At 40.2% G+C, this 26,100-nt stretch overlaps 1 long non-coding RNA gene across 7 annotated transcripts in view; it reads right to left on the bottom strand.

Moving 5' to 3' along the window:
• Positions 1-8,965: 8,965 nt before the first annotated feature.
• Positions 8,966-26,100, bottom strand: part of LOC114037769 — a 58,770-nt gene continuing 41,635 nt past the window's right edge. For all 7 annotated transcript variants that reach the window (XR_003568497.1, XR_003568500.1, XR_003568499.1 and 4 more), the window contains 4 exons: positions 12,434-12,554; positions 11,117-11,203; positions 10,519-10,688; positions 8,966-10,118 (listed from right to left, as the gene is read on the bottom strand). This is a non-coding gene — a long non-coding RNA (uncharacterized LOC114037769). The remainder of the gene's footprint in view (positions 10,119-10,518; positions 10,689-11,116; positions 11,204-12,433; positions 12,555-26,100) is intronic.

The raw sequence follows: 26,100 nt of genomic DNA, 5'->3' as shown, positions 1-26,100 counted from the left end.
TGTGTGTGTGTGTGTGTGTGTGTGTGTGTGTGTGTGTGTGTGTGTGTGTTGGGGGGAGGGGAAGGGAAGATGTTGCATCACACATCCCCAAAAGGGCACTACACATAACAAAATATTCATTGCAGTCCTTTTTATAGTAGAAAAAGCTGTGGTTGCCCATCAGTTGGGGAATGGATGAACAAATTGTGATATAGGAATGGGTTTTTTTTTTTGTGTGTGGAATGTTTTTGTCTTTTGGTTTTATGGTAAGGGAAACTCTCCTTGGTGTGAGGAGCTCAAAGTCCCTGTACAGCTCATTCCAACAGATCAGATAAGAGCCTTCTGTGTGTCTCATTTTGGCCATTCCAATACCTAATGTGCCTTTAATAATGGTCCATAATTCTGGTTGCATCTGCTGACCTACCTGGTTTCAACTCCATGGATCAAGATGCCCCTTCCAGATCATCACTTCTAAACTCACCACCATGCTGCTAACTCAAGCCTTGATTGACACCATTTCCCTCACCTCTTCTTGTCCTTGATTGGAGGGCAGGATACCAAACTCCTCCCAGTGCCTTACAGAGAACAGAAACTGGACTCTGAGCTCCTTCCACTTTACATATGCTACCCTGCCTGGTTTCAACTCCATGGAACAAGATGCCTCCCAGCCAGGTACTCCTGGTGTCCCAACTCCATCCTTTCTGACTCCTTTTGTATGTGGTCTGCCCTTTTAGATTATAAACTTTTTAGGGCAGGAACTGTGTTTGTTTTTATTAATTGTATCCCCAGTCCTTAGCACATAGTAGGTAAGTGTTTATTGGATTGGTGGATTGATTGAAGCAAGCTTCATCAGAACACAGATCTATTGGGCTAGGCCAGGCTGGAGGCTTGTTGATAATGAATGCTAACATGATAATCAAGTAACTATTGTATTGAGAACTGAAGCAAAGTAGTTAGCAAAAACAAAGAAAGAAATACTTGGAAGATTTACTGGGGAAAAAAAGGCTTGGCAAACTTGTGAAATAGAGGTTTGTCTTTAGTGCCCTTCCTGGTACTTGGACTATTCAAAACCACCCACCCTGGTTTCTCCTCCTTTCCTGGTCAAAGATCCACACCTCATCTTCTTCTCATCTGTCAAAACCTACCGATCCTGTCTCATAATTCCTTCGAACATTTCTCCCTAGACGTAAAAACAAGTTCTGATGGATTAGTAACATAAACTAATCCTTACTAATGTGGTAAGAGATGATTAGCCCTCTAGGTAATATTTGCCTCAGAATGCGGTCTCCTCATTCCCCTCACTGGGTGGCGGAAGAGAGAGGAGAAGGGTATAATCAATGCCACAGTGGAAAAGGGACCAAAGGATATGAATGGTTTTTAAATGAAGAAATGCAAAATACCATCTGCCACGTAAAAAGATGTTCCAAATCAATAATAAGAAAAATGTACATTTAAACAACTCTGAGGTTTCCTGTAATACACACCAAGTCAGTAAAGATGGCATAGTCAATAAGGTCTATAGATATCCATGCATACTAATACACTGTTTTCCGAGCTGTGAATTGGTCCAGACGATCTAGAAAACAATGAGAAAAGTCACTAAACCAGGGGTTAGAAACCTGCAGCCTCGAGGCCACATGTGATCTTCTAGGTCCTCAAGTGCAGCCCTTTGACTGAATCTAAACTTCACAGAACAAATCTCCTTAATAAAAGGATTTTTATTAAACTTTATAAAACGTGGACTCGGTCAAAAGGCTGCACCCAAGGATCTAGAAGTCCTCAATGCCACAGGTTTCCCACCCCTGCACTAACCTATTCCTACCTTTGACTCACCTCTCCCACTACTGGGCATGTAGTCATAGGAGACTAAGAGAAAGAAAGCTTCATATATATGTAGCAGCAATTTGAGGATGCTTGATGAAAGGGCTTCTCTCCCTAGCCATCCCCTTCAGAGCAGGGACAGTTTCTTGTGTTTGCATCTTATCTGCCGTGAGGACACTTTTGATTGGCTGCTAAGTCTGAACTCCATAGATAGACCAAAGGGGAACTCTCCATCTGTCAGGCCTCACCTTCCTGCTGTCTCGGGTACAATAGCAGCTCTTTAAGCTTTGGAGCTCACTGGAGCATCCTTAAACCTCCAGGCCTTAGGCAGAAGAAACCTGAGGGATGAAGATTTTAGCACATTTGAAGAATCCTGACTCAGCAACCGATTAAAAGTGTCCTTGTGGCAGACAAGATGCAAGCACAAAATACATGCCCCTGGTGTGTGTGTGTGTGTGTGTGTGTGTGTGTGTGTGTGTGTGTGTGTGTGTTGGGAGAGGGGAAGGGAAGATGTTGCATCACACATTCCCAAAAGGGCACTACTCATAACAAAATTTCATTGCAATCCTTTTTAATAGTAGAAAAAGTTGTAAACTAAGTGGTTGCCCATCAGTTGGGGAATGGATGAACAAATTGTGACATAGGAATGTTTTTTGTGTGTGTGTGGAATGTTTTTGTCCTTTCGTTTCATGATAAGGGAAACTCTCCTTGGTATGAGAACTCATTCCAATGAAACAAAATCAGCAACTTCTCTGTGACATAATCTTAGAGAGCTGCCTCAACCACTGAAAAATCAAGTGATTTGCCTGTAGTCACATAACTAGTATGTGTCAGAGTCTAAATCTGAACCCAGATCTTTCTGAATCCAAGGATAGCCCCTTTGTCTCTAGGCAATGTTGTTTATTCTGTAGATTAACATCATATAATATATTATTGTGTCTGTAAGAAACTATAAATGTGAGGAATTCAGAGAAATATGAAAAAACTTGTAATGAATTGATACAGGGCAAATAAACAGAGCCAGAAGAAACACATGATGATAAGAATAGCTATCATTTACTTAGCAGTGTAATACATGTGGATGGATAGATAGATAAATAAATAGATAGATTGATAGATCTGTATGTGTATGCATATATGTATATATATATGCATGTTCATAGTGTATCCCAAAAGTCTTCGTGTATTTTAAAGCTTAATTAAAAGCTTAAAGTTAGTATAGTTTTAAGCTTTAAAAAGTTTTAGTACATTTTTCTATTTAATATTAATAAGCTTATTAAAGCTTAAAATTCACTAGGACTTTTGGGATACTTTGTCTACAATTTCATTTAATGCTCACAGCAACCATGTGATGTTGAGGCTATTAGTAGCCCCAAGTAACAGTTACAGAAGGAGAAACTGAGACTGAAAGAACTTAGGTGATTTTCCCTGGGACATACCACTAATAAGTGTCTGAGGCAGGATTTGAACACAGGTCTTCCTGAGTACAATGACTAAAATAATATGGTCTCATGAAAGAGATGGGGGGAAAAGTATTTCCTTTCAGTAGAGAGATAGTGGATTATAACAAGGAAATGCTGCATAGCTGTCAGATATGGTCATTTTGTTGGTTGATTTCACTTAACTGTTTTTCATTGTTACAATGGGAAAATATGATAGGAAAAATGTTATAATATAAGAGTAACAAGCATCAATAAACTTTTATTTTAGATATATAGTTCTTCAAGTTCCTCATTCAACAAGCATTTATTAAGCATCTACTATGCCCCTGTTTGTGTTGGGAAAACAAGACAAAAATGAAATAATTTCTCCTCTCAAGGAGCTGATACTCTATTGTGAGGAGAAAAAAAAATATATATATATATATAACATACATGTACAATATATACACAAATGCATATACACATATGTACAGAATAAATTTTCAACATAAATGCATAGTAAGGTAAGGAATGTAAATGCAAGGTATTGAGGGAGGGCATTATTAGTTTGGGAGTGATCAGGAAAAGCTTAGTGTAGAAGGTGGTGCTTCAGCTGTGTCCTGCTGGGAGTTACGGATTCTCTAAGACAGAGGCCATGAGGTGGTGAGTTCTTGGCACAGGAAGGAGAGATGGAGTATCTTGTATGAGGAACAGAGGCAAGGTCTATCTCATTAGACCACAGGATGCAAGAAGGGCAGCAATGTACACGAAGTTAGGAAAAGAAATTTGGGCCTAGTTATGAAAGTTTTTAAAAGCCCGACTAAAAGGTTTGTATTTTAACCTAGAAACAATAAGGAGCCAGTAGAACTTTTTGAATAGGGGAGTGACAGGGTCAGATCTGACTTAAGGAAAATCATTTTGGCAGCTGTGTGGAGGAAGGATTGGACAGGGGAGAGACTTGAAGCAGGGAGACTAGTTAGGGAAGCTAGTATAATAGTCCAAGCAAGAAGCAATGAGGGCCCAAACTCAGGGGGTGATTACATGACTAAAAAGAAGAGGTCAGAAATGAAGAATGTTGTAGGGGAAGAAATGGCAAGATTTGGCATTTGGCAACTGAATGGATTTGATTTTGGCGACGAAGAGTGAGAGGTTAAAGGAGAATGCCAAGGTTATGCACCAGTAAGACTAGAAGAATAGTGGTGTCCTCAGCAGAAATAGAATAATATAGGAGAGGGGAGTACTTGCCGGAAAAATACAATGAATTCTGTTTTAGACATGTTGATGTTGAGATATCGTCTGGTAATTCAGTTTGAAATGTCCAAAAGACATTTAATGAGGTAGGATTGAAGCCCAGAGGTGAGACTGTGGCTATGTGTATGAAGTTAGACAGAAGAGAACCCAAAGCAGAGTTTAGTTGGTATTTCCACAGTTAGGGGCCATGATATGGATGATGGTCCAGCAAAGGAAACAGAAGAGAAGTTAGTTAGGTGGTGGTGGTTGTTCATCTTTTGTCTTTGAAAAGGACCAATGACATCACAGGGTGATCCAATGGCAGGACAAAATGACTGGCAATGGCCCAGATGCAGTGGATGATTTTGGCATCTTCCATGTCTGCCCAAGCTCCAAGCGCTCCACAGTGCCTGCTTCAGCCACCTTCGTGGCCCTTGGAATAAACTGTTCTCATCTTTCCATTCTGCCCTAGGGAAAGCAGGCATCCCCCTAACTCACCAACAGGTTTGAGCCCTTTTAGTTACCCTGAACCCTGGGTTAGTAAACCCATCAGCCAAGACAGTTTACTGGGTGGGGCCACTGTGCATGCTACAGCTTCTCGGAGATATAGGTGAGGGTTGGGTGAAGGTGGACACCAAAGGTAGATGAGCAGCCCAGAAACGAGTTTAGCTGCCCTCACACCATGCACCCCAGTCAGATAGGTTAGATAACTAAGAATTGGCAGTGTCATGTACAACCAACAGCATCAAATGCAGCAGAGAGGTCTAGAAGGATAAGATCAAAAGCAACTTTGGAAAGAACAATTGCAGTTGAGCGATGAGGCTGGAAGCCAGACTGCAAAGGGCTGAGTGGTGACAGGAGAAGAGGAGGGGAGGCAAGGATTGTAAAGAGCTTTTTCTAGAAGTTTGAATGAGAAAGTAAGAAGAGATGCAGGATAATATGTTGAGGGGATGGTATGGATGCAAAGAAAAAGCAAAATATTCCCTGTCCTCTAGGAGCTCATGTTCTAACAAGGGAGACAACACTTAGAGAGGGTTTCAACTGCAAGTCAATGGAAAGATCACGTAGGCCTGAGTGTGCAGATGCTAATGCATGTTCTTTAGTGCCATTTCTTCTCATAAAATCATATCCATTTCCATTAAATTGCAATCCTGTTCTTGAGAACAGGAGTGACTTTTTGCTTTGTTTTTTATCCCCAGCACTTAGCACAGTGCCTAGCACATGGTAGAGGCTTAATAAATGTTTATTGATTTCTGATATTGAACCATTCAATGGTGCTAAGGACTCTGGTGGTGAGAACTTTCTTTCCAGGCATTTGGTAGCTGTGGCTGCTGAGGATGTGAGGGTCAATGCACAGGCAGAGGTAATTACCAGGCTGCACCTCTATAGGGGTTGATTGCTAGGATACTGACAGCAGCATCTGTGAGGAGGGGGAAAGGTAATCAGTTAAGGAGAAATAAAAGCTTGCCTTGCTCTAGTGAAGGCCCAGTTGAGACTCAATAACATAAATTTGTAGTATACCCAATCAACTCAGTTTTATGACTTGCCCCAGCTCTCTTCAGTAGCAAGTGAGTGGGAGTGGAAGAAACAGATGGCAGGAGTAATTCAGGTTTAAGGTTGTCAAGGGATGAGCTGTAAGAGGAGGAGATAAAAGAATCACAACAAGCATGAGTTAAATACGTTAACTATAGAGTTGGGATTTGTAGGGAATGGAAGTGAAGTTAGAGCAGAGATAATAGCTTCAGAAAATACTGAAATTACTGAGTGAGATTGGAGGTCCCAATGGAAATAAAGAGTCCATTTAGGAGGGTGAGGTGCAAGGAGAGACAGAATGATAAAAAGGTTATGGTCAGATGAAGCAATGCCAGAGTTTTATCATGAAAGTAGGATATCTGAGGGGAATGGCTCATGAAATGTGGTGTGACAGCCCTGTGTGTGGTTGAGAACCAATTGGTTCTCACCAGTTTGAGAAGACTGAGGAGTGGAGAGACTAAGATGTTTGTGGGAGCATCAGTAAGTCCCCTCATATAGTGGTATGAAACGCAAATGAAAACTGAAGCCACTAAGCTGTACAATATGCAGACCAAATATTGACTTAGAAAACTACATATTTTACATTATCTATGTTCTATTGTATTTTTATTTATTTTGTGAAATATTTCCCAATTACATTTTAATCTGGTGGGGTCATACTCTGGAGTATTGCAGGTTACAATGCACCTGTATTTGACACCTCTGCCCTAGAATAAAAGCAAGAATTTTTTTTTTTGAGGAAAGGAAGACAATAAGGCACTGTATTCCTTGAGAAAGAATAAAGCTGGCCAGGGGCAAACAACAATGACCACAATCTTTACAAGGTGAAAGTTTTTAATAGAATGACCTTCAAAGGAATTGGGCCTTGCTTGCAGGCTGTCTGAGCTGGGTCCTGATCTGGAATGGGCAAAGACCAGAGGAAGACAGTCCAAGAATTTCAGGCTAGTGATCGGCCAACGCAAGAGAAGCTTAAGAACAGGAGGATTTTGGTGACCTTCAAATCAAATCCTGAAGCATAACCCAAAGAAATGCAGCGTAGCTAAAGACGTCTGCACGTGGTAGAACGGAATTATTTTGGAAATAAAATGGGATTGAAGTCAGAAGACTTGGGTTTAAAGCCTATTGCCTTCCGAGGCAAATATAAAATGCTGTGTTTAGCATTCAAAGCCCTTCATAACGTAGTCCTCTCCTACCTTTATCCAGTGACACTAGTCCCCTGGTTGTACCAAAAAACAACACTCTCCATCTCTCTTCTTGTGCCTGGAATTCTTTCCCTCCTCTACTCCCACTACTGACCTCCCTGGCTTCCTTTGAGTACCAACTCATCAACTCAAATCCCCCCTTCTAGAGTAAGCCTTCCCCAATCCTCTTAATTCTGGTGCCTTCGCTTTGCGAATTATTCCCTATTTATCTTACATACAGCTTGCTTTGAATATGTTTGTTTGCTTGTTGTTTCTCCCACTGGACTATATGCTCCTTGAGGGTAGGGACTGTCTTTTAACTCTTTCTGTATCCCACCCTCCCCCACTTAGCATAGCACCTGGCACATACTAGGTACTTAATAGATTTTGATTAATCAATCAATTGGTTGGTTGGTGGGTTTAAAGCCTAACTTTGTGACTTAATACCTGTGTGATCTTGGACAAGCCAATTAACTTCTATGGCTCTCAATTCTTCATCTCCCAAATGAGTGAGGTTGGACTGGAGAGATGACAGATAAGGTCTTTTCCAGCTCTAGACCTAAGATCCTGTAAATCATGGTTCTCTTGGCTTCAGGTCACCTTTGCATCTGTAACTGAGGCACAAATAGCAACAAATACTTCAAAAGTGCACAGAAGTGAAAACAGTGCATTCATTATTGAATCTTCTATTGCCTCTGACCCGCTTTTCGATTGTAAGAACATATTATTGTTGTTCTGTCACAGCTGACTCTAACCCCATCTGGGGTTTTCTTGGCAACTATACTGGAGTAGTTTGCCATTTTCTTCTCCAGATCATTTGACAGATGAGGAAACTGAGGCAAACAGGGTAAAGTGATTTGACCAGGGTCACACATTTAGCAAGTGTCTAAGGACAGATTTGAATTCAGGAAGATGAGTTTTCCTGACTCCAGTCCTGGCACTCTATCCACTGTACCCCCTAGCTGACTAAAAATATGACCCTGCCCAAAAATGTGAGCTCCACCTCCTGTGATTCTACCATGACAATTTCACTCTTTTTAAGGCTTCAGGAGTCCCCTACAAAAATGCAAATCCCTCTAGGGAGAGAAAATATACTGTAAGCCCTTATCCATTCACTACTTTGTCATTAACTAAGACCCTACTCATTAAAATCAGGAAAAGAAGAAGTATTAGACAAAATGTTCGGGATTTTTTAGAGGGACCCTGGGGAGTTTTATAAAGAGCACTGAACTTTACTTACACATTACTTAGATTTACTTTCACATTACTTAGATTCAAGTCCTTGTTTTGACACCTGTAACTATGAAAAAACCACTTAATCTCTTTGAGCCTCAGTTGCCTCCTCTGTAAAATTAGCATAACAATACCTGTACTATCTACCTTTTGGGTGTTGTCATAGGAAAAGCTAGGTAAATTGTGAAGCAGCATAGAAATGTGAATGATTATCTTATAAAAATATTGAATGAAACTTGGTCCTGCTAAGAAATTCCAGCTCTAGAAAGTCCTACATAACTATGAAACTAAAGATAATTATCCTTTACCCCTCAGTACCTCTGGCAATTCTCAGGCTACAAGTTGCAGAACAGTGGCCAATCGGCATGCAGTAGGAGCCCAGTGTTTGTGAATTAATTGGCTATTTGCAAATAAAGCACAACTATTTGCATGTCATAAGGTAAGAGTTGGAGGCAGCTGGGTAGCACAGTGAAAAGAGTGCTGGGCCTGGAGTAAGGAAGGCCTGAGTTCAAATTTGACCTCAGCCACTTTCTAATTGTGTGACCCTGGGCAAGTCACTTAACCTCTGTTTGCCTTAATCCACTGGAGAAGGAAATGACAAATCATTCCATTATCTTTGCCAAGAAAATTCCATGGACATTATTGGCATGAAATGGTTCTTGGAGTGAAGGATCAGATACAACTGAATGACTAGACAACAAATGTAGGATCTGGAGTTTCTAAGGAGTTTTATATACCCATTAAATTACAGGTCTGGACCATTCCTCCTCCAAAAGAAACCCTACCTCTTACTCATAGCCAGTGATGACTGTAATAAACTAAGGTCACACCTCAATTCCAGTATAATGTGTAGGCGTCGTGATGGCTAACAAGGTTGGCTGGCAAAGAAGCATTTTCCTCTACCCTCCTTTCTGTGAGAAGGAGTTGAATTCTCTCAGATACTTGTCTTTACACATGGTGTGAGTCAGAGGCAGAATTTTCTCTTCCGATATCAGACTTCCTCTCTTTCTCCCTCTCTTCTTTCTCCCTCTCATTTCTCCCCATATCCTTTCAGACATAAGGCAGAGATTTGCCAAGGGACACACTATTCTCTCAAACCTCCTCCAATCCCAACCCCCCACATACACACTAGAGGAAGGATTAGAGATTTTTATCCAGCACATCTTATTAAAACAATAAGCCCATTATAATAGAGGTGAAGAATTGGATTCAACTTAAAATTTTGCACAGGGAAGGTTTCTAGAATTATTCATAAAATACATAATAGCTCATCATACCCCCAGGAAGCACCTAATGTCCAAGCTGGAAAGCAAACTTCCCAGTCAGTTAAACTCTGAGGAAGCAAAAAGCCAAAGTCTTCCCCATTTGAACCCAATGGAGGCAACCAACCAAATCACACCCTGGGAAATGCAATATTTCCTGATCTACTCTAAATGTACATGTAGAAAGAATGAAGTCAATATCAAGGAAGTGCTTAGAACATAACAAGGAAACATCATATATAGATCATTAATAACATGTAAGTAAAAAAGAGTTGGAGAAAGATAAACTTTGTTGATCTTCAACATCTTCTCACAAAAGGACAATACAGTTCAGCCTCTTGCCTGAAGAGATATTTCATCATGATCAGAAGTTCAAGTCAGAAAGGGAGAGCCTCTTCCATCACTGAATTCTCTAAATCTTTCTCCCCTCAATTGTTGTTTTCCTTTCTCTACAGTGCCTAGAAGAGAAAGACTCAATGATTAACACTATAGCCATTGCTGCCCAGAAAGCTTCCACTGCTCCTCTTCTAGACCAATTTAAGCTTCCTTGGGGAAGTCAAAAAATCCAATGCCATCCCCCTCCTTCCAATCCAAGACTCATGATTCCCAACTCTCTTCCCCCTCCTCTTTTAGATCAGTTTGAGCTTCCCATAAAGCAGTTAAAAGCCTTCCCCCCCCATCCCTATTCCAATCCAAGTCTTATGATGCCCAGGCTGAAAGAACAGCCTGTTAAGACACTGGACTACTTTTCCCAATGTTGCATGCAACTAGTCCCTGAAGACTTGCTCTGACTGAAGATATGTCCAAGGGCTACCCCTCAAACAAACAAATGATTATAGCTGAATATAGAAATGTTACCATGATGAGACACACAGTCCATGAAGAAACAAGGAGAGAAGTCAGTACACAGCACGAAAATGTCCATAGTATACTTGGGAAGGCATCAAATACAAAATTTCACTGACTTCTCAGTTTTAGCTAGACCCAGTCCTGGCTGATTCATATAGTACCTATTTACAAAGAACTTCCTAAAGACAAAAATAGTAAGATAGACATAAGTGCATACTTACTACAGGTATGATGTAAATAACATGATTATATATATTACATGTGTTAAATATTATGTCAACAATTCAAATGAATGCTAATAAAATATTCAAATGAATGATGCAACAATAACGTACCCAGAGTCGGAGTAAATTAATTTTTTCCAACATGGGTACACTTCAGTTATTACACTACAGCCTACATTGATCTAAGTTCAGGGTTGAACACATGAGTACTCAATATTTTTTTAATCCAGTTGAATTATTGACTAAAAATCAAATCAAAATGAAGAGGGAGGGAACACAAAAAACAGAACTGATGGTGTGTTGGGCCAGGCAAATTTTCTTACGGGTGACTGAATGAAAATGGGAAGTAGGATAATGGCAAAATTGGCTCTGGGTTTCCTTACCCCTGGGGTAGAGCAAGAACTTGGCTGGGTCTCAGGCCTAGCAGCACCTCCAGAGTTGAGGCTGTCACGTCCCATTTTTCCTGCATTCTTAAAAAAAAAAAAGCCAACTCTAAGCAACACTCCAATGTTTCACTTTCAGTCTCCCACATAAAGTCTCAGTGGTGTTGAATCAATGAATTAGCCCAACCCCCTTCAGCACACATGCAGGGACTCAATCCAAATTACTGCACTGACATTCCAGGACAGGCATCCAGCCCCTAATCCTCAGTCTTCATGCTCACACAGCCATTCCCTGGCACATTTCTCTCCTGTGCCCATCTGTCCGGGTGGCAAAATGCCCTCACATAATGCAGGAGAGCAGCTTCAGCAATTCATCCATGCCAATTAAGAAAGGAAATAACCCAAAGAGGCAGAAAATCCTGCCCCTGCCTGCAATGCAGGCAGATTGCTCCAGTGGTCCTGGTCTCCAAGCAAGCCTCACAGCAAAGAAAACACTCAGCTTGCTAAAATATCATGGAATTTACAATAAGACAAACAAATAGAGGAGGTTTGGAGATGTTTTAGGTTTACAGAATGTCTCCTATAGCAAAGAACACAGGTTTTCATGAAGTTGATAGTCCAGTTCCAAAAAACACACATTCTAATACATGTAATGTCTACAATGTATGTTGGTTTGAATTAGTATGCATGCAGTATAAACATGTTCAGTATACATAAAGTACAAATGCATGTATAGCATACATATGTGCTCTGTGTGTATTATATAAATGCATATGTATTTAAATAGGTGTGTATACACTCATTAGATCATGACTATGTTCTATGTTATATGGTATAGTGGAAAGAGCAGTGGATTTGGTGAAAGAGAATTTGAATTCTAAATCCTGGCTCTGCAATCAATTATGGATGTGAATTTGTCAATTCATTTAGCCTCTCTGTGCCTCAGTCTCCTCATCTGTCTGGACTAGATAACCTATAAGGTCCCCTTCAGCTCTAAATCTATGAGATATGATCCTAAGATTTGGTCTATAAGGCCCCTAGCACAATGCCTTGCACATGATATCTGATCAAATAGCTGTATATAAATCAATTGGTGGTTTGGGGAGAAAAAAAGCACAACTATTTGTAAATCCACAATGTAGTAGCCTGTTGGAGTTTTATTGTGGATAATCACCTGTAAGTGAATAAGACTTTAAGTCTTATTACGTGTAGACCTATGAATTATAGACAAGGAAAAGGAGTCAATTTTTAAATGGAGCATCACCAACCCACCAAAAATGAAAGGGCCACATTAAAAAAAAACAACTATACACATACTGAGGTCTTATTGGTGTAGAAGCTCTGTACAGCAGCAAAGATATCCTCCTATAATTTGGGTAGAGACAGTCTTCCAGTGTTGCTAAAGCTGAAAAATTCCTCACCATTGAGCAATCAGATGCTATCAACAAGAGGAAAGAGAAGGGAGAGTTTTAATCCCACAAGTTTATTTACCCCCTTTTCAATAATTTTTACCAAATTTATAGAGTTATCAGACAACAGACATACCATTCTTAAAGTCCTTCCAACTCAATAGATTGGGTCAGAACTTGTGTTCCATTGGAATAGACTTCAAGAACCCAGGGTCACCTCCATGTCACCATGAGGCATCAAAAAATGATTTTAGCAGATGATATATGATATGCATAAATATATTGCATATGTGCAAATGTACATCTATAGATAACTTCATATATTTGTATTTGTGTATATGAGTATGTGCATATGTACGTTTGAATATACCCTTGTGCCAGTGTCTTGTGTGACATAAGGGCCCATATACCCCTGGGCAGATTTCTTACCCACTAAGGAAATCTGATAACTTCACTAAGTGACATTAGCCATTTTGTTGTCATCAACTTCCCCTGCAAGCACATAATACATAAAATTCGTTTGAAGTAGGTTATTCTCAGGTCAAAGAAAAAAAACAGAACTTCTATCAGAGCTCTGGTGGACTTTCGCCAAGCCCAGCTGCAACTCCCACTGACATATGTACTCTGAAGGCAGTGAGGAAAGTAAGAATTTAACTAGGTGGGAGCAAGAAAAAAAATAAGATAGCAAAATTAACGGGGAAAAATCAGAAAAACCATGTTTTAAAATGTAAAACAGACAGATATGACCCAAATCTGTAGACCCTGTCTTAACTATTGCCTGAACACCCCAGGCTTGATGCAACACCCAAAATATCCAGCACCTAAGGTATAAAAACAATCTTGAGTTTGGATTTATTGCTCCTCTGACTAAGAGCTCTCACTTTACTCTGGTTGCTATGACACTGGGACCCTGGACAAGTTTCACTATGGGGGAACAAAAAATACGTGCATGCCCAGGGAATCTGTCCACTGATCGCAACTGTTACTGGTTCTGATTTTTTATCATGTATCCTTGCCCTGTGTCTAACAATGGTATTCTCACCAATTAGGTAAACTCCTTTTATATACCTACATATATATATGTGTAAATAAAAATTTATAGAGTGAGATAGATAGATGGATAGATAGATGGATAGATAGATAGATAGATAGATAGATAGATAGATAGATAGATAGATAGATAGATGGAAGTATAGATAGACATCTTTCCAGGTCCTTCTTCACGCTATTTGTTGATTATCTGTTGATTATCTTCAATTTATCTTGTATACATCCTTTGTAAATAGTTGATTGCATGCTCACTCCCCATTAGATGGTGAGTTCTTTGATGACAGGGACTATTTTGCCTTCCTTTGTCTCCCCAACACTTAGCACATCGTCCAGAACATAGTAGGTGCTTAATAAATGTTTCTTGATTTGACTTGACATGACAAGTAGATAGAGTCATAGACAAAGGCATAGACATAGATATACCCCTAGTTTTTGAGATTCAGTCATTTTCAGCTTCTCTGTATCTGAGGTTAGGTTGGCTTCCTCAACCTCCTAAAGTAAGAGTTCACAGAAATTAACAAACCTCAACAATGGACAACCTTTTCCCTAGAGACCAGTACACCCTCAATTACCCATAGCCATGCATTTGGTGGGGCTCGCAGTTACTTAATAAGCAAATCGTATTATATTATTCACTCTGCAGCTCACAGCAATTGATGCTCATCTCTCTCATTATTACTCTCCATAGCTCCCAGCAGCCAGCTGGAAGCCATTCCTCTTTCAGTTCTCTGTAGCTCTTCATCAAGTGGTAAAGGTTTCTCTGTCATGGACTCTATCAGAATACTGTAGAAGGGAGGGTTTTAATAATGAACAGTTTTATTGCTATAAGGTTTGGAAAGCACTTGACAAATATCATCTCATTTGATCCTCACAACCACCCGAGAGGTAGGTGCTATTATTATCCCTCATTTTACAGATGACGAAACTGAGGCAAACAGAGGTTAAGCGACTTGCCAGGGTCACATATTTAGTAAGTGTCTGAGGTGGGATTTGACCTCAGATCTTCCTGACTTGAGGTCTTGCACTCTATCCACTGAACCACCTAACTGTCTGAGATTTTAGAATTTCCCTTAAAGAGAAAAAGTACATTACAGCTCAAACACAAGGTCAGACCAGGGTCTCTCACCTCTGAAATTATTCCTTTGTGCTATGGTTCACCCATCAAAGACAAAAGTTCATCCAGGAATTAGTAAAACATCTCACCTTTTTCATCTCATCCCTGAGTAAGTCTCTATAATTGACATAGTAGTTCCATTATCTGCTGTCCTCTTTTCTCTACCTGTCTCAATATTTACCTAGAAACTGACAAAATACATGGATTTCTTCCCAGGAGTCTCTTTGGGGGCAAATAGATGGGTTTTTCAAACCACCCAGGGCTGCTTCCACCTCCAAGGCAGCCAAGCATTCCTGGCCATTTCTCTTCAAAGTAGAAAAGACAGGGAAAATTGATCAAGAGAGGGAAAGGTGGGGCAGCTAGATGGTGCAGTGGATGGAGCACCAGCCCTGGATTCAGGAGGACCTGTGTTCAAATCCAGCCTCAGACACAGACACATAACATTTAATAGCTGTATGACCAGGCAAGTCACTTAACCCTACTGCCTAGCCAAAAAAAAAGAGAGAGGGAGAGGTGAAAAGAGAGAGGGATGCTCCCAGTTTTTTTTTTTTCATTCTTGGTGCAGAATGATGAATGAGCACATGGATTTTAGTCTGAAGATGTGGAGTCTACTCTTGGCTCTGTTATTAACTTTTTGCAAGTAAATCACTTAACCAATCACTTGTGTTCCTTCTGATGTTTGGGGGGGATCAACCATCCACATTAAAGGGGTAGAGTTGGAAGTAAATAATAGGCTTTTTTAGATCAACACAAATATGTGAGAAGTGAAAAATGTAGTGAACCCAGTTATTTAGCAAACCACAGATGAAACAAAATTGTATGAATTAAAGCAGTCTATGTTTTGGGGTTGGTTCATTTAATTGTTCATTTCTCTAAATTTAGACCAGTTTGCATATGGAGAGACAACTATCATGAGTAACAGAGAAAGATGTCAGTGCAATCACCCAAGGAAGGGAATGATATTGATGCAGACAATGCACTTGATGAGATAGGACAGGTCCCTGGCAAAACTGTGAAACTTGTCCTGGAGGCTATCAGCCTTTCCTCCCTTTGCCTTTTTCCCTTCTCCCTGACTCCTGTAAAGCACAGCAGTTCCCCACTCACTATCAAATACTTGCGGGAAAGCATTTGACATCAGCCATTTACTCATAAGTCTGACTGTAAGTCATTATGTCCCCTTCTCCTAAGCCTCATCTCTCATTGTAAAATGAAAAAATGGGAATAGTCCAGCCATTTATTTTTCCTTTGCTGTACCTTGGAACTGTGCTTTCACACAGACAACTACCTCTTCATTCCTGGAATTCTCTTCCAACTCACCTCCATGTCTTAGCATCCCTTAAAGAGATCTCCCTTCAAGGCTTAACTCAGGTGCCACCTCCAACAAGACCTTTCCTGATCCCTTCAATTATTAATAGTTTCTTCCTCACCTTAAAAATTCATGGCATTTATTTGGCACATATTTTATATTTTTTTGTCTATGTAAATGTTGTGTTCCCACCCCACCCCCACTTCTGCCCCAATAGAATGTAATCACCTTGAGGGCAGGGATGCTATCATTTTTGCTTTTGTATGCCCATCACTTAGCATGCTGTGATAGTGCCTTGAACGTAATTGGTAATTAATAAATTCCTGTTCAATGAAAGTGAATAGTTTTAGAGGGTAGACTGGAGTGCCATCCCCCCCCAAAAAAAAATCCCAACACAAAGATGGCAGCCAGTTCCTTCCCCTTTATGGAGACCATATAAAGACTGGCTTTGGGAATTAATACCAAATACCATAGTGATTCACTGTGGCTGCTCCAACTCCAAACAGTCCTGGTATTCTCTTCCAGTGTTTTAAACTAAGGGAACTACCTAGAAATGCAGCAATTTGAGAAGGAAAAATTCTAGCTTTAAGCTGAATAAAAACATTAACTCCTCTTGCCATAATTCTCCCCCAAGTTTAAGTCATCTAATTGGAAAACAATATACAGCTCAATATTGGATTGAGCACCTCAGTTTAGTATCTTCCTACTCTGATCTTAGATTATATTAATTACTAATTAATACTTCTTTGCTTTCCATTCATGCAGAAAGAATCAATACTTTAATTACAGCCTGTTTAATAATATGCCTTTATCTTTCTTCTAATGGCACTGCCAGTTTATTTAGATGCAAACATCTAAGAATTTTTATATCCCCTGGAGCAATTTCTCTTTTAAATACTTTCAGTGATACAGTCGCTTTGAAGCAGTAAGCAACCCAAGGAGACGTAGCATGAAATTACATTCTATCTCCAGAGGTTTTGTAGTTAAATAAGAACCTGTATCTTACAAGGTTATAATTCTTGATCAATGGATTGTCTAGAGTAGGTTAGTGGCTTTATTAATTAATTGTTATTGATATTGTGTTCTGTGAGTGTCACAAAAGTTTGTGAGGGATGGAGGGATTGTCCTTTGTTATGAATTCTAGTCTTTGGTGAGGAGAGAAGAGGGGGTATGCAAGGACACTGGGGAAATGGGGCAAAGCAGCTCATCATGTTTTTTTCTGCCATTGAAATTATGGAGATTCATTTGACCCATGGTGCAAGAATTTCAATGATTGATTTAAAAGAAATTTTTACAAAGCAAGAACTGGTCTTTTTTCTTTCTTTTTTAGTAATGGAAGAAAAAACAGGTTAAGTGCAAAAGGAAAAAAATAAGAGAAAATGTATCCCTCTTACTAACTTGAGCCACAAGACAAGAAGTGAAAGAAATTGGGAGCGGGGGGAGAGGCTATTTCTGACTTTCTTGTTTTGAGGTGAACAAAGACCAAAGATGTTCCTCCTGAGTGGAAGGAATGTCTCATTCTTATTTCTTCCCCTTTGTGAGTTTTCCTGGAGGTCCTCTGACCCATATAGGACTGAAGTGATTTTGGAAAAAGGGAGGAAAAAGTAGTATGACCACCTTTTGTGTGACTTAACCCTCTTAATAGCAGCAATGCACACAATAGGAGAGTTTTCCAGAAGGCCCCATTGCAATCAGCCGGAGCATTGTTCCCTTCTTACACCTGACTATGGGGTCATATGGTGATGGATTATTAGCAGGCAGCATGCAGGGAAGGTGACTGCTTTTCAGCCAGTGAAGGAAATTGGGACCTGAGTAGCAAAAGATAAATATAATACAGCAGGTACTAATTGTTGGAGATACAGGCCCTTTTTTTTCCACAATCGCATAAAATTTGTCTCTGAAGTCATTCCTCCCCTCAGCACTGAATAGGCAGCCTGGTATTACAGAGAAGGAACTTAAGATTAGAACACATGCCAAGTCACACAGAAAAGTGGATGCAAAAACAGGAAGATACCTAGCCACAGTGTAAAGAGGTAACTGGTCTTTGATGAGTTGATTCCCAACTCTGCCTTATAATAAAATGACTATTAATGCACCAGATTGTGATCACATGAGCAGCTAGATGCCTCAGTGGAGAGAGCACTGGGCCTGGAATCATGAAGGCCTGACACTTATCAGCTTGTGATGCTGGATAATCGCTGGTTGCCTCATTTTTCTCATCTGTAAAATGGGGATAATAATAGCATCTACCTCCCAGAGTTACTGTGAAAATCAAATGAGAAAATAATTGTAAAGCACTTAGCATATTGCCTAGCACATAGTAGGTACTATGAAAATGTTAGTTATTGTGGTTATTGTTATTATTAATTATTTTCCTGGTGTTTTAACACCCTATCATTTTAGGATTATATGAAAAAGAAATTAAATGGCCAAAGGCCAGTTATCCCCTGACATCCTTATCCTTAGTTCACAAATATCATGTTAAGGGAGAAAGGATAGAGACTGGACCCATGATTTCATTGGTCTAGGGAACTCCCTCTCAGGTGAGGAAACTCTCTCTATCAAAACCAGTCAGCACCTTTTCTGTAATTTACTATCTTAGAAAGCTCTCTAGAGGACTGAGAGATTAAATAACTTGCCGATAGAAACTCAGCCAGTATGTATCAGAGACTAAGGCATGCCTCTAAGCCTTGCCTTCTTGCTCAGAAGCCATGATGCCTCTCTAAAACATCACATTAATGTTACTAGAATCCCTCCTTACACTTGATACCACCTTCTTCAGAACCTTCAAAGGATTCCTGAATCATAGGGTCTATCAGTCAATTGTTCAGTTGTATCCAACTCTTTGTGATCCCCATGAACCATACTGTTTATGAGTTTTCTTGCAAAGATACTGGAGTGGTTTGTCATTTCCTTCTCTAGTGGATTAAGGCAAATAGCAGTTAAATGACTTGCCCAAGGTCAGACAGCTAGTAAGTGTCTAAAGTTGGATTTGAACTCAGGCCTGACTCCAGGCCCAGCACTCTATCCACCAAGCTATCTAGTTGCCCCCATCAGTGAATTAACAAGTATTTATTAGGCAGCTACTGGTTTATTTCTCTGAGAAAGAAATGATGGACTGAAGGATATAAGGAAGGCCTCACAGAGGAAGTGGTAACTGAATTGACCCTTGAAGAAAAAGAATTCTGGGAAGACTCAGATGAATAGAGGACCTGTGTAGTCAAGGACCATTCATTCATTACTTAGTATCCACAATGTCCTTGGCCTGGGGCAACGAGATGGCACAGTGGATAGAGTGCTGGGCCTGGAATCAGGAAAACTCTTCTTCCTGAGTTCAGATCTGGCCTCAGACACTATGTGACCTTGGGCAAGGCACTTAACCTTGTTTGCCTCAGTTTCCTCATCTGTAAAGTGAACGGGAAAAGGAAATGGCCAATCACTCCAGTATCTCTGCCAAGAAAGCCCCAAATGAGGTCACCAAGAGTCAGACATGACTGAAAGACTTTTCTGTACAAAGATACAGTGAGCACTGTTATTTCAGAAAGGATGAGGTCTGGAACTGTGATTTTATTGGTGTAGGAAACTCCCTCCATCAATACACATTGGCACCTGTTCTACAACTTTAAATCTAAAAGAGCTGCCTAAAGAACTGAAAGATTAAGTGATTTGCCAGGGTCAAGTAGCCAGTGCATGTCAAAGGCAGGGCTTAAACCTAGGTGTTTCTGACTCATGGCCACCTCTCTATGCACTAGGCCAAGTCACCATTCTTTCAGATAGATCTTGGAAAATGTCTTGACCTTCTTTCATTGATCAATGCATCAGTGAAACAACGAGGAAGAGGGAAGTTGGGAGGGTAGTGGAATTTATTTCTTTGTTTATTTTAGTGGAGTGGGTTCACTTTCAAAATCTCTAGCTCTCAATAGGAAGCATCCTTTCTGTCAGTGCAGTCCTTTGTGACAGTTGCTGATGATTCCCTGTACACCAGGTTACAAGAGAAACAAGTTCTGGGCCTTCCTCCAGAGCGACAGCTCTCTAGTTCTTGAATCAGTAGCAGCAAAGACAGCTAAAATGTATTAAAATAGGTCAGTTGCCAAACTTGTCAAAGAACTGCCGACTCCAATGTCACCACTGAAACACATATAACCCAGCCTGGCACCTGTGTCCCTCAGCCGTCAAACACTGACTCGAGATTGTCAGAGAAGGTAAAAGGCCAGAGAGCGAGGCATCAGAAATGCAGCTGCCAATGCAGTGGTGGGTAGAAGCAGCAGCAGCAACAAGCACACCCTTGCTTCACGTTTCTGAAGAGCTGAGTGATTTTTTTTAATCACTGGTGAGTGTTTAGGAAGGAATGAGTTTGGGTTATTAAAATCTAAATTGTTTCAGGAGAAGTTTAGCTAAATTCCTGGAAGAAAGATAATTAACAAGCTACCAAGAGAAATTAGGACATTCTGAGTATAAGGGGATATATCCCTAACCTTCGATACTGATATCAGAGAAATGATTGTGACCCTCCACAACCCAGTTATAATTAAGAATTATAACAATAATTCAACTTTACATAGCACTTCAAGATTTACAAAGTGATTTACATATTGTTGTTATTAATAATAATAGTTCAACTACATATAGCACTTTAAGATTTACAAAGTGATTTATATATTGTTGTTATTAATAATAATAATAGTTCAACTACATATAACACTTTAAGATTTACAAAGTGATTTACATATTGGTGTTGTTATTAATAATAGTCCAACTTTACATAGCACTTTAAGATTTGCAAAGTGATTTACATATTGTTATTAATAATAATAATAGTTCAACTACATATAACACTTTAAGATTTACAAAGTGATTTGTATGTTGTTGTTAATAATAATATATAGCACTTTAAGATTTACAACATATAATAATTATATAATTAATTATATAGTATATAATAATAATAATAGCACTTTAAGATTTACAAACTAATTTATTTATTGTCATTGCTGCTGCACAAGATGTCCCAACAGTTTTGTTGCAGTTTGGAGCTATTGAAGCTTTTAAACACTTTTGTAATACCCTGCATATGTGAATGCAGCTAAGTGGACCCAGTGGATAGACTCCTGGATTTACAGTCAGGAAGACCTGAATTTGAATCCCGCCTCAAACATTTACTAGCTTTGCATCCCTGGATGTGTCCCTGGGCAAGTGACTTAACCTCCTTCAGCCTCTGTTTCCTGAACTTCAAAATGTGGATAATAATGTATCTATCTCACAGGGTTATTGGTTATTGTCTTTGTCCTCGAAGAGGACCAAAATGACATCACTATGCTGGAGTTAAGGTATAGTGTGTCCAACTATGGCTGATCACGCCAATACAAGCTTGAAAGGCTCTACTACAGGTGGGCACAAATAGTCCACATGAACATTTGGGGTGGATTCTCTAAATCTGCACATCTCATGTTTCTTTTGAGCTCCTACAATTCTGCTTTACTCATAGAGAAAGTCAAACAAGCTAACATATGTAAAAGTGCTTTGTAATCCTTAAAGCACTATATAATTCTTATTATTATCCTACTTGAACCTCACATTAACCCTGTGAGGTAGGTACTATTATTATCCTCCTTTTACAGACAAGGAAAATGAGTCTCAGAGCAGCTGTGTCACTTGTCTGAGGTGGGATTCCAACCAGGTATTCTTGATTGTACTTTGTATTTTGGTACAGTGCTTTATCCACTATGCCAAGATGCCTACCAGACCCACATATGTCTTAGTCTCACTCTAAATAAAGACAGAATCCTAGGCACAGAGCACCCCGTTTGAAAATCCTAGCATGTTTATGTAATGGAATGATTTTCAAAATTAAGATATCCAATCCAAAGTTCCCATGAGATAATCCTATTTGAAATCTCTCTCCTTGGACAAAAAGGATTGGCAGCATTTTATAAGACTGCCCATTCTGTTCTTTCTTCATGATTCCTCCTCCCTCCCTTTAATGAAGATCTTTCCTAGGTTATTACTTTATATATAACAGAAGAACTTGATGTAATAGCTTAAGTTACATGCAAGGAAACCATGGGGTTGAAGGGTGAGGTTGGTGGGGTGATGGAGGTGCCCTCAGTAAAATATTAAAGTCATAACAAGAAGTCACATTTAAATAGTGCTTTACATTTACAAACAGCTTTCCCCCCACAAGTATACTGTAAGTATCTGGGATGAGTATTACTATTGCTATTTTTTCAGATGAGGACACTGGTTCAGAAAAGTTAATGACTTGCCCACAGAAAGTGAATGTTAGCCCACTGGTATTCAAACCCAATGTCCTTCAAGTACACTGGAACTTCCCACTGCCCTACGTTGTTTCTCTAATATTAATTATAACAATTAATAATAACAACAACATTTATATAGCACTTACTATATGCCAGATGCTGTGCTAAGTGCTTTACAATCATTATCTAGTTTGAGCCTCACAACAACCCTGGGAGGTAGGTGCTATTATCATCCCCATTTTACAGATAAAGAAACTGAGGCAAATGGGGGTTAAGTGATTTGCCCAAGATCACACAGCTAGCAATTTTGTCTTTGACATATATCCTCATTCCTACCTTCCAGCATGCCCATAGAAGCATCCATTTCCATCAGCACCTACCACCAGTACCAGAAGATATAAGATGGAGGATCAGTAGATTTTGGTAGAGAGTGGGAAAAGGATGAAAGGTCTAAAGCTTGGGGCACCTCTTGAGAAGGCTGCCATATTGAAAGGACCTATGTAGTCAAGGACCATTTATTTATTACTTAGTATCCACAATGTCCTTGGCCTTGGGCAGCTAGGTGGTGCAGTGGATAGAAGGCTGGGCCTAAAGTCAGGAAGACTCATCTTCATTAATTCAAATCCAGCCTCAGACACTTACTAGCTGTGTGGAGTCACTGGGCATGTCATTTAACCCTGTTTGCCTCAGTTTCCTCACCTATAAAATGAGCTGGAGAAGGAAATGACAAACCACTCCAGTATCTTTGCCAAGAAAACCCCAAGTGGGTCACAGAGAATCAGACACAACTGAAAATGACTGAACAACAAAAACAAACATCCTTGGCCTAGAACCTGAAGAGAAAACTGCCCTAGAGAAGTTTACAATCTCACTGGGAAGATCATAGTATATTGCAGAAGGGCTAGAAACCACACCACAAAAGCATCAGTTGAAAGACCAAGCCTAGAGAAGAGAAGATTTGAGAGTGATAATAGTCTTCAAGTATCTGAAAGGCTGTCATGTGAAGGAGGGACTGGACTGATCCTGTTTAGCCCCAGAAGGCAGACACTAAGTTTCCTTAACCTTCCCATGCTAGAAGTGAAGCAGCCAGAATTGCTTCAGATAAAGATATCCAAGTAAGACACACTTCTTCCCCCTAGCAGAGTGCCTACCACCAGACTAGCCTGTCCCCTCACTCAAACCCCAGGCCATCAGTCCCCAAAGTCCAGGGTCCTTCATGCCCTCCTCTTGGGGCCCACCTTGTAACTAGGGCAGACTATTCCCTAACACACTACCTGGCCTGGGGACACGCATCAGGCAGGATGCCTTTGATCAGCAGTGGAATCAATGGTAAAGCCACTCAGTAGTAAATAGCCTTTTACCCTTATCCATTCTCTTTTTGACTATGCCCTCCAAAACCAACTTCTATTGTTAACACCAAACCCCCTTTTACCCTATACGTCTTCCTTTGCCACTCCTTCATTCTTCTGGTGTCACCTAGCTTTCTCCTGTACATACTACCATTTCTTTAAATCCTCATTGTTCCTCACACACTCTCTAACATACAGGGCCAGGAGAAGGTGTTGACAAGCTCCTTCCTCCCCACTGCCACTTTCAGACCCTCTTTCTGCTACCATCACTTATTGACTATCTCTCTTCTTTTAAATTCACTCACAGAGGCTCAAAGGAACAGAATTTATGATTTGGAAAGGACATGTGCAGCCTTCTAGATCAACTGATGATTGAAAATAACATTCCCTCTGCCACATACCCAACACCCACCAAGTGGCCATGTAGCTTTTCCTTGGGGTTAAATCTTCCTTTCCCTCCTCTTCAATAATTTATTACCAGGCTCATAATCTTCTCTCACTATGCCCTACTCCCTTCAAACAACCTATCCTCCTAGTTCCTCAACCTCCCCAACTTGAATGACCTCTGCCTTAAGTATAACTCAACTACACACAGGAATAGTCATTCCTTAAAGAACTTCCTTTCCCTTGAAAAATGCATCTGCCCCCAAATGTTGGAATTCCAGTTAATGGTCTGCTAAATTTCTTTCTCAGGAAGGGGGTTGGAAGGAGAGAATAAAGGGGCAAATCACTTTGCCACTGTCTTCCTGAGTTTCCTCATCTGTAAAATGGGAATAATAATAGCTCCTACTTCCCAGGGTTGTATGAAGATCAAATGAGGTAATGTGTAAAGTGTTTAGCATAGGGCCTGGGTTATAGTAGGCACTTAACAAATTCTTTTTTCCTTCCTTCTTCCCTTTCTTCTTTCATTCCTTTTGTGGAACAAATGACAAGTTTGGACAGTGAATATATTGACATCTACCACTCATGTAAAGAGTTGACTGAAAAAGAAAAACAAAGAAAAAAAAGAGTAGACTGCCACAAATGCAAGGTGTAGCCAAAGTGTGAGATATGGTACAATTGCAAAAGACTTGAAAGAAACATCTCTGTTGTTCCCTGGAACATTTCTTCGCTGAAGAGGACACCAAGAAGATGACAAAAAATAGATGGGAAGATGGAAAGCGATGGACTGTATGGAATTCAAAAGAGAGTGATAGAAGATTGGTCAGAGGCAGCAGTGAGGAGCAAGAAGGAGGCCTCCTGGCCTCCTGGACCTATAAGTTAGAAGATGTGTAAGAACTGGCCTCTACTAGAGAGAGTTGCAAGAAATATGGTATCCTCAGGGAAGAGCCAAGTTTCTGTAAAAACATGATGGTAGGAAAAGGTTGGTTGAAGACTTCAAGGTCATAAAATGGTATTTGTTGAGAATTGTAAAGTGGTTCCAAAGGTTGCAATAGAATGAGTTAGAAGATAGGAGAATCAGGTTAGAGTAAACCTGGAAATGAGTTTGGTTTTAGAAAAAGTCCCAAGAGGAGGTCGTTTGGGCATGAAACTTGCGTATCAGGTGGTGAGACTGGATGACTCTCCCTGAGGAGGCCATGTGACTGAAAGCAGATTGATGTGGCATGCTTAATCAGCAAAACTTAAAGACAGAGACTTCTTACAAAGTTAATCCACCCCCAAAGTTTCCAATGGAATTTAGTAGCTGGTATTCTGGAGCATCTGCATAAGTCTCATCTCCAGGTGGTCTGCTGATTCTTGATTATGCAATGGGGTTTTTGGCATTGGATTTGGGGAAGGAAAGAGCAGCTCAGTGGGAGGCTTACCTATAGACTCACAATGCTTGGCATTGTAGGGACACCATCTGTGTCCATGGGGAAAAATTGAATGCATTTGTTACAGGCGGGCCCTGGCAAGCCTTACACAAAAAACAACCCCAAAAGAAGGTTGGGATCATTAGGAGAAGTTTGAGGTGGATTGAGTCATGTGGGCAGGGCCAATGCAAAACCTATAAGCCGATTGAGGCTCTTCATGCTTCATGGTCCTTGAAAATTAATTAAGAGTTTGTCATTATCCTGAGCCAAACCTGTTTCTGAAAACAGAGCAATGACTGTAGGCCAACAGGAATCAGCTCTGAAGGTTGGATGGGAGCCTTGTTGCTGCCCTTGTCTCTCCAGTGTAGAGCGTGATGGTAGTCTTGTGCCAAATGTATGGCTGACCACCTGCCAGGATTCACTGAGAAAGTCTTCACTCGGTATAGTTTCACAGTGAAACTTAATATGATGCAGATTGCTAATGGTCCTACGGGAAGCATAAGCCAAATGCTATCGCCGAATATCAAGTCGTGTAGGACCCTTCACAAAGTCAAGTTATGGCTGTCTTTCAGGATTTGGGAGTAGGAGGAGAGGAAAGAGGAAGAAAGGAGGCAGGGAGGCCTGTAGTCAGTCATTGTCAGATCTAGGACCACTCTTGCAAGGACCACAAAGAACGTCTAATACAAACCCCATTCCTATTTTATGG

Source organism: Vombatus ursinus, unplaced genomic scaffold, assembly GCF_900497805.2.
Source record: "Vombatus ursinus unplaced genomic scaffold, bare-nosed wombat genome assembly UNPS02010548.1, whole genome shotgun sequence".
Taxonomy (NCBI): Eukaryota; Metazoa; Chordata; class Mammalia; order Diprotodontia; family Vombatidae; genus Vombatus; species Vombatus ursinus.
The sequence above is the reverse complement of the archived record's forward strand: the minus strand, read 5'-3'. Positions and strand labels throughout refer to the sequence as shown.